Here is a 9,825-nt window from a genome sequence, read left to right on the forward strand (position 1 = left end):
ACAGGAAAATTCTGTTAAAAATATAAAGACAAGAAGAAGAAGAATAGAGCTTCCTTAGTGGCTCAAATGGTAAAGAATACGCCTGCAATGTGGGAAGACTGGAGGTTCGATCCCTGGGTCGGGAAGATCCCCTGGAAAAGGGAATGGCAACCCACTCCAGTATTCTTGCCTGGAAAATCACATGGACAGAGGAGTCTAGCGGGCTACTGTCCATGGGGTTGCAAACAGTCAGACACGACTAAGTAACTAACATAAGAAGAATAAAGCAAGGAGATGCCACAATCATCAAGGGTGCTAAAGTCAAAGAAGCCCAATAAGGCTCTTGTTTATAAAATAGCCTTTAACAGAAGAATGGATAAAGACATGGTACATATAAGAAATGGAATATTACTCAGTCATCGAAAAGAATGAAATAATGCCATTTGCAGCAACATGGATGGACCTAGAGATAATCATACTAAGCAAAATAAGTCAGAAAGAAAAATACTATATAACATCACTTTTACATGAAATCTAAAATACAGTACAAATCAACATATCTACAGAAAAAAGACAGACTCATAAAGAACAGATTTTTATTTGCCAAAGAGGGGACAGGGAGGGAAAGAGTGGAAGTTTGGAATTTGCAAAGGCAAAATATTATATATAGAATGGATAAACAACAAGATCCTCTATAAAGCAAAGGGAACTATACTCAGTCAGTATCCTTAGATAAATCATAAGGGAAAAGAATATGAAAAACATATATGTATAATGAATCTCTTTGCAACACAGAAGAAATTACTACAACATTGTAAATCAACTATACTTCAATAAACTTTAAAAAATAAAAATAAATATGCTTTATTTCTTTTTGATTCCTACTTTCATTCTTCCAAAATTTCTACATCTACATGAGGCCTTGGTACTTATTCCTGAATTTCTAAATACAAAATATTTACTTCATAAAGCCACAAAGACATTTTGATGAGATGAAGAAAGAGAATGAGAGTTTTTTTAAACTAACATGTCTATCTATCCCCTTCACCTTCTACTCATATTTTGTTAAAGGGCTTCTATCAAAACTTACCACTCATTTTGGTATTTATCATTCTCCATTGTTATTAATCCAATACCAAATAATAGTCAACAACATTATGCAACCAAAACTCTGCCCTTAATTTCACCATTGGGTATGGACTTGGATGTGATTGTGTTTAGGCTATTTCTGCTGGAACTTACTGTCTCTACTACAAGGGAAGAAATTTGTTTATTCCTCCCACCTTATTTTTCTCTTCTTTGGAGCATCAGAAAGATCCCTAAACTGTGGTCATTCACTTAATCAATAGAATATGGAAAGGTCCTCCTAACCCCTCCATTACCTTTTATTACCTAATTTCTACTACAACTGGTTTTACTTAAGCTTATGAGGCTAAAAATTGTTCAAAACAATGACTAAAATGCTCCATAAGCATTTTACAGTCATAAGGCCACTCCAAATCTAGAACCTTATTGTTGGATAATGGGGGAGGTCCAATATTTTACAAACAATATGGGCTTTTTACCAAGAAGACTAATTGGACCCATAATTTCCAAGATTTCTATTTGTCTGGCTTCTTAGAACAAAAAAGGAAAGCGTTACCACATATCTGTGGCAAAAGAAAAAAATCAATGATGCTCTTTGAAAATTCACATTATTTATTATGCAATGGTTAAGATCAGGGTATATCTACAGATATGGCCATTTAATAAATACCCTAAGCAAATGGTTGAAACTTCATAAATAAGTACTCATAATGCTTGGCTTTTGCCAATTTGGCAAGGTCAAGGAGTTTATGGTGGGGCTGTAATGCCAATGTGATTTACTTAATAAAGATGAAGCCTATCATTATCCAGGGATGTGTTGCACTGTGGGTGTGGGGAGGGAAGAACAGAACTGCCTGTTGCCTTGTCCTGACAAGCAGAGTCGGCAGTAAACACTGTGCCTGTTTGCTAGACATCTTCATCGTGGACTTGGCAGGGCCCAGCTAAGAGTGGGCCCAGAGTGACAAAGGCTGGATCCTTAGACTGGATCCTGCCCAAACGTGGGGCTCTTTTGCACCAGCTTGCCCTCACCACCTTCAAGCAATCTCACAGGTTGGACCATCCCTTGATTTGCTGACCTTCATTTGCCGACCCTCAGCTCAGGGTTGAAATCAGGCTTATGGCCTCCCAGAGGCCCTCTAGAAATGCCAAATTTCTGGCATGCTCCAAGGAAAAAGGCGACTCTCTCTGAAATCTCTGTATTCATTGAAGACAGAGTATAAATGACATGCTTTGAGGAAAATAAAGGAAAAAAAAAAGAAGAGGTAAAAGACACCATCTTGATTACAAACATCTAAGGGTAGATGTGACGGCCACACATTCCTGGCACCCCTCGCACTGAGAGATGGAATGTATTTCACCTCCTCTAGAATCTGGGATAGTTTGTGACAAGTCTGACCATCATGCACAGGAGCCTAATCTAGTCACATGGCGAGTCCATGTGGAGAAAGAGAGGTCCTCGCCATTCAGATGTCCCTCCCTGCCACTCATCAGACATGGGAGGAACCACACAGACATTCCAGGCTTAGCTGCTGTCTGATTGCAGTAACCTGAGCAGTTCCAAACAAGACCTGTCATCGTTTTAAGCCACTGAGTTTAAAGTGAAATGAAGTGTTAGTCACTTAGTCATGTCCGCCTCTGCGACTCCATGGTCTATAGCCCACCAGAGTGGGTTGCCATTCCCTTCTCCAGGGGATCTTCCTGACCCGGGGATCGAATCCGTGTCTCTTATGTCTCCTGCACTGGCATGTTCTTTACCATCTGAGCCACCATGGCTTTTTTTTTTTTTTTTACAGAGCAATAGACAACTGAGATAGAGAAGTAGCATCTCTGAAAAGCATGCCTTTCTTCCTTTGCGTGGACTTAACTACTGAAATCATTAAAATGAATTAGTCAACCTCATAAATGACAAGACCAAAGACAAATAAGTGATGGATCCAACATTTCCTCAAAGCCTGAAGAACCTGAATGCTTTACCAGTAAGCCCTTTTGTTGTTGATTTTTCTTCTTATACTGTATTTTGTTTATTAATCTGGACCTGACTTTGCAACAGACAATATTAAAATAAGAAAAATTTTAAAATTTAATAAGAAAAGCAGTTAATAGCTTTTAATTCATCAGACTACTAGGAAACAAAACAGCTATCAATTAGAAAATAAAATTAAAACACATATTGGCTATGTGTCAAGAGCTGCATTTCCCTGAAGCAATATAACATTTTCTCGCGTAATATACTCTCTTGCTTTTGCATACTGTGAAAGGTGAATTGCTTTTAGATTTTCACTAGAGGGAAAAAGTTCCATGTATATACGCAATTTTCTTCTTGAGTGACCCTGAGTAAGATCATGTCCTGAAAAGTTGAACTAAGAACTTTCCTTGGTATATGATCAGACTCAAGAATCCTCTTTGTTCCTTTTCTTCCTATAGACCTGGGCCTTGTATATGTCTCTGCTTCAGGCTTTGAGAGTTCCTAAATAAATTCTACATGTCCAATTTCCATGACATAGATCTAAATCTGTGGCCTATGATCATGGTATTATTTACCTCATGTGTGTATATTTTAACTTTAAATTCACCATCCTCTTTCAGTAACTCACAAACTTGAAAATACCTGTCCAAATTTTAAAAATTCAGTTGAAATCTTTAAGTGTCTCTAAACATGTTTTGATATATACTCATAGTGCTTGTGATATAAGAATTATTTTACCACTGACTATGGATTAAGAGACAGCAGGACTTACCGAGCTGTCACAAAGCAGAACTGATGTTACTCTTAATTTCAGTAGATGAGAGCAGAAGTATTTTCTACTTACATCCTTAATTAGCATTGCTCCATTTTCTTCATTCCTGCTATATTTTTGACATCAGGTGATTTGAAGATTCTCCAACACACAGAGCAAGATGCTCTGGAATACTTCTGTGCCTTACCCAGTATACTGCTCAGATGGCTTCCACACAAGCTCTTCTATCTGCCCTGGCCTTTTCCAGAAGCTTATAGGGTCCCCAAAAGAGAAGGGGTCTTCCCTGGTGGCTTAGACAGTAGAGAATCTGCCTGCAATGCAGAAGACCCAGGTTCGATCCTTGGGTAGGGAAGATCCCCTGTAGGAGGGCATGGCTACCTGCTCCAGTATTCTTGCCTGGAGAATCCCATTGACAGAGAAGCCTGGTGGGATACAGTCCATGGGGTTGCAAAGAGCTGGAGATGACTGAGTGACTAACACTTTCACTTTCAAAAGAGAAAGTAGGTTTTTTCTCTCCTCTCATAAAATTGTTCTGCTTGGGAAGATCTCCTGGAGAAGGAAATGGCAACCCACTCCAGTATTCTTGCCTGGAAAATCCCATGAATGGAGGAGCCTGTTAGGCTACAGTCCATGGGGTCGCAAAGAATTGGACACGACTGAGCGACTTCAAATCAATTTCATACATGAAAAAAAAAAAAAAAAAAAAAAAACAGAAGCTCAGAGTTTAGTTATGTACCAAGATCCCAAAGGTACTATGTGAGAGAATTGGGATTTGAACCCATGTCTGCTTGACTCTAAACCCCATTCTACAACATAAATAATAGCCAGTAACAAACATATCCTTTCCCCATTCCAGCAAGTAGTCCACAAACATGAAGTGTTTGAGCAGCTGGAGCTATTGACTTTTCAAATACATATTTGGTTTCAAATACATATATCTTTTGGCTTCACACAATATGAATTAAGTTGCTGTCTCTTGCAACCATGAGGATCCTAATTAATACAATTATATGATATGATATTGAAGCCTCAGGTAAATGAAAAATATACCCAGAAGAAGACAGTTGGAACAGCCTGCTATAGTGGATAATGGTTTTATAGGTAAATTGTCAACTGGAATTCAGCTGGGACAAAAGAATAGCCAAGATATTTTTGGAAACTCTTATTTTCAGCACCTTGGCCACCTCAAAGCCATATAAAAACATAGATTTTGTTATTGTGAAAAATAATATTTTCCTACACACTTTCCACCTTTTAAGAGCTACTTGTACATTTCTCAAGTAATTCTCCATGGGCTTGAAAAAAAATGCTCCTAAATTTATACTACATTTACTCATAGCTTTTACTTTTATTGTTCTTATTTGTACAATGTATTTCATGTAGAAATTATCAAGCTTTAAAATCTTTTTCCTACTACTTGTCCACATTATATGCACCCTAAAGTTGGATAAATTAAAGCAGTGTATAACAGAATATCTGGATTTCAGAGTTAGGGAGCAAACATTTTATTTCTTTCCTAAAGAATACATGCTTCTTTCTTTTTATATCATCATATTTATAAATTTATCTTTTTCTTAAAAGTTAAATCATTTGGGCTTCAAGACATTTGTTAGCTCATGCAACAATCTGTACATTATAAGGAAAGTTGGTCACATTTCAAAGTCTGCTTATGATTTGGTGGTGGGTAAGAATGATGACTTGGACTCAATTCAATATTGTTTTACTTTTGTTTACTCCAAAAGTAGCTAATAAGGAGTACAAAGAATGAACAGAAGGCAAAGACTGAAGTAAGTAGGTATGAGCCCCACTGCTTCCTTTGTGTTCTCATGGGAACACTCTGATACCAGTGGTCTTGCCATCGTGGAAGGAGGCTGTCCTCAAGGTCAGATGAGTACAGCATTGTTCTCCTTTATATCAACATCCAGAAATAACTTAAAAGGCATTAGATTTACTACGTAGCATGCTACCCAGGCTGCATACCCAGGCTCCAAGGCTTAAAACATTTGCCATGCCAGCACCAGCCAATCTCCTGTTACCTATACCTCAGGACCCAAGAATGCTCTATTTATGTTTACCAAAGGAGTTTTTCATGGGCAGGTCTGGTAAAGGCCTTCCATCACAAATAAGCAGTTATGTCTCCTTCTTCAGATACTGATTATTAACAAAAAGTAGTAAACATGGATTACTTTAGATTAGGGCATATCAATTTTCTCTTAAATATTCTTCTGCATTTTGCAACATCCTTAGTTTCTTTAACTGGTGGATATGAAGGCAAACATCAGATCTGATTCTAGGATTCACCAATCAACAGTAGATATTACTCTGTGTTCTCCTTTACTTGATTGGAATATTGCTGCTTTTTTAAACACCAGGTGAAATTACTTTTGGTCCATAAAAAGATGGGAAAAGGACACATTCTTGTGTCTGCTGCTCCAGAAGGTTTAATGGCAGTGTTTTTAGCAGTAACCACAAACCCTGGACCACAACCCCAAAGATGAAAATGTTTAAGGAGCATTACTTTAGATATATTCTATATTCCAAACAGAAGCCTCATTTATCTGCTTTATGGGCAAGAGTTGGTATTGAGTTCCCATCCAAGGGAATTTTGCCAAAGACTAGGATTTGGGACTCATAAATCGAGTGGAGCTAACTTACTTAGACTGAAATTCTATCTCTCAGGGCTGAGCGGTTTTGAATAGGCTAACCCAACAAAGCACTTCTCACAAATACCAGTGGTTTCACTTCAATGTACATATATTTAAGTGAGTTTGAAGCAGTGTCAAATTGTATGTAAATGAAATCAGACACCAAAACCTAAAATATAAGAGCTTTGATCAAATATGATTTAAAGAGTTCATGCACGGAGATGCAGACATAGAGAACAGACGTATGGACACATTGGGGGAAGGAGAGGTGGGACGAATTGAGAAAGTAGCACAGACATACATACATTACTGCGTATAAAACAGATAGCTAGTGGGAAGCTGCGGTATAACACAGGGAGCCCAGCTTGGCACTCTTTGATAACTGAGAGGGGTGGGAGGGAGGCTCAAGAGGGAGGAGATATATTTATACAGTTATGACTGATTCGCATTGTTGTACTGCAGAAACAAATATAACATTGTAAAGCAATTATCCTCCAATTAAAAATTTTTAAAAAAGAGTTCATGCAATAAAGAGAAATTTGACATTCATTTTGATCTTTGAGATGTTCTGAAAATAAATTTAAGTATTTCTCAACCACCAAACACAGAACCTAGCTCACAAGAACATGATGGAATAGAAACACATTTATAAAATTGTTCATTTGCATACTTGCAATCAGATATTTGGACTGATAATGAACATAAATTCTGTCTTGCGAATGAAAACATTATAACCAGTTAAAGTTTGAATAAGGGAGGTATATTACCTTCCAGGGGTTTCCCAGGTGGTGTTAATGATAAAGAATCCACCCACAGATGCAGGAGACATAAAAGACACAGGTTCAATCCCTGGGTCAGGAAGATCCCCTGGAGGAGTGTACGGCAACCCAGTTCCGTATTCTTGCCTGGAGAATCCCATGGACAGGGGAGCCTGGTAGGCTACAGTCTATGGGGTCACTAAGAGTTGGACGCGACTGAAGCAACTTAGCAGACAGGCACATATGATCTCCCAGACTTATGGCAAAACGGTGGTAAAAGTGCTATGATTACAATAGGTGATAAAAGTGACCCATAGATTACTCCTAGGACTAAAGCAAATCAGAAAATTGACTCCAATAAAGGAAGTTAATTGGTCCATTGAGAAAACCATTATGTCTACAGGGGTTGAACTCTATGCAGAAATAGGGAATATAATATATTAGTTACCACCAAATGTTTCTGTCCTTGGATTGGCTTAAGAGCAAGCAAATGCAAGTCCAAATCTCAACTCTATGGTCTATAATTCTGTGATCTTTAGAAATTGTCCTCTCCGAGCCTATGCTACTTCTTGGATAAATAAAATGAGCATAGAAATCTGGGTTTCTGTAAGGAGTGCATTAGATAAAATATAAAAAGTCTAAATCTATGCCTAATCTAGTAGAGATATTCATTACCTAGAAGCTATTATTACTTTTTCTTACTATTTTATTTTAGCATTGCAGCATTAGAGATAACACAAAGAAAGAATAGTAAACAGTGTCCAGTTCAATATATTTTTATATCCTCATCCCAATCTTGAAAAAAATAGTATTCAATGATTCCATTTAGAACCTGAAAGAGCCTATAAATTAAATTTCAGTCATCCACACCAAGTATTCAACCGCATAGGCTCTGCATACTTATTCCAAAAATTCTGTCCTTGTGGGTTCCTACAGCTCCCTGGACCTTGGAAAATGTCCTATTTATCTCTTCTGTATTCAAACATTCCTCACAGATCAGTTGCTCTCACCAAAACAAAAGCAGTTTCATTGGGCTTTCTGCCAAACGCCTGAGCAGGTAAGACTTCCTTTTCTAGTGTGAGAACCAACCTCAGGTAAGCAAATCAAGCTCTCCTCCTCTCAGGGCCCACATGATAATTCTAGATTTTCCACTGCAAATGTTCCTGTCCCTATGATTATCATTGAGGCTACTGCTAGGCTTTGCTTTGGTTTATGGACTCAACATAAAATCTTCAACTATCTAAATCATGTTTGGGGCAATTTAGTAGAAAACATAACTGAAATGCAGCATGTTAAAGTGACACAGACTTAAAGAAATATTTCCTAGTTCAGGCTGGATACTAGGATCTTTTACGGTAATAAATTAATTCTTGAGGATGCTATTTTCTAGGGGTAAGTTGCTAAGTTCCACACCACTGGTTATCTATAAGTGAACTAACAAACTTTCCAGTGGCGTCTGATTATTTCAAATCCTGCATCTGAAACCATTGGTGTTGTTTAGAGGGGCTCTGGAGAGTTCCAGTACCATAGTCCTTCATGTCTCAGTGCAGAAAAGAATTCAGTGAGAGGCAAAGTGATAGATAAAAAGTGATTAATTAGAATAGGAGGCTTTTGAGGCTTACAAGCTGGAGGGTGAGAGATGCTGTGCTCCAAGAACTTACCAGGCTACGGTTTTAAAATCAAAGGACAAGCGGGGAGGAGGAGAAGAACTTCTTTGTGTTTCTTGAGTCAATGTCATGCTTCTCTCCTCAGCTCTTCCTCCAGGTTGAGCAGAGGAGTTTTCTTATTCCTAAATAGTCAAGCTAGGTACACAAATGACTATTTTTTATACGTGCAGAGAGCATGGCCTAGGGATCATTAACTCACTGGGTTCGTTGGGCAGGATGTGAGTCTCATGCCACCATTGTTTTGTTGTCCGGGGGCATGCCTCGTGCTTCTGCAGTATGGTTTTGTTGCTAAGCAAGCCTGTTTGGTTTTGTGGTTAAGCAAACCTGCTTTCTTGAGTAATCATTAACTTACAGGGGTCTCCCATATTTTTTCTACTGACGGTCTTGTAGTATGATTAACTATTTAATCACCTACTTTGTCCCTTCACTCTGTCCCTTTCACATTCACTGAATATTATACATGAAATAAGTAAGAAACTTCTTTCCAAATCAGATTTATCATCTATAAAATCAAGATATAATAGTATTAACCCCTTAGAATTATCAAAGGCATTTAAATAAAATGGTGTACATAGAGATTATTTGGTATGGTTACCATAAATCAAGAGACATAGGAATTACTTTAAAAGTCCTTAATAATACTGTTATGATTGGAATAATAATCTGATAAACAGCATCTTAGTATGTGAAATCTGTTCTACAATGTTCAAAGTGCCATTGCAAACTTAGCCTGGGTGAGTTGAAGTCTGTAAGGATATATGGAGAGAAAGTGTCACTTAATACAGGAATTTCTGAAAAGTATTTACTAGGGTTGTCACACATGCACACAGAACAAACTACAAACCACACTGTGTTAGTTGCCTTGGGCTGCTGCCACAGGACACCGTAGCTGAACAGCTTAAACAACGGAGATTTATTTCTCCTGGAGGTCCAAGATCAAGGTGCTGGCCAG

The 9,825-nt window shown here is 38.0% G+C and overlaps 1 long non-coding RNA gene across 2 annotated transcripts in view; it reads right to left on the bottom strand.

Moving 5' to 3' along the window:
- The window catches only part of LOC109574772 (uncharacterized), a 211,364-nt gene extending 202,247 nt beyond the window's left edge, over positions 1-9,117 (bottom strand). For both annotated transcript variants that reach the window (XR_011562420.1, XR_011562421.1), the window contains exon 1: positions 8,868-9,117. This is a non-coding gene — a long non-coding RNA (uncharacterized lncRNA). The remainder of the gene's footprint in view (positions 1-8,867) is intronic.
- Positions 9,118-9,825: the final 708 nt, after the last annotated feature.

Source organism: Bos indicus, chromosome 20 (genome assembly GCF_029378745.1).
Source record: "Bos indicus isolate NIAB-ARS_2022 breed Sahiwal x Tharparkar chromosome 20, NIAB-ARS_B.indTharparkar_mat_pri_1.0, whole genome shotgun sequence".
NCBI classification, from domain to species: Eukaryota; Metazoa; Chordata; class Mammalia; order Artiodactyla; family Bovidae; genus Bos; species Bos indicus.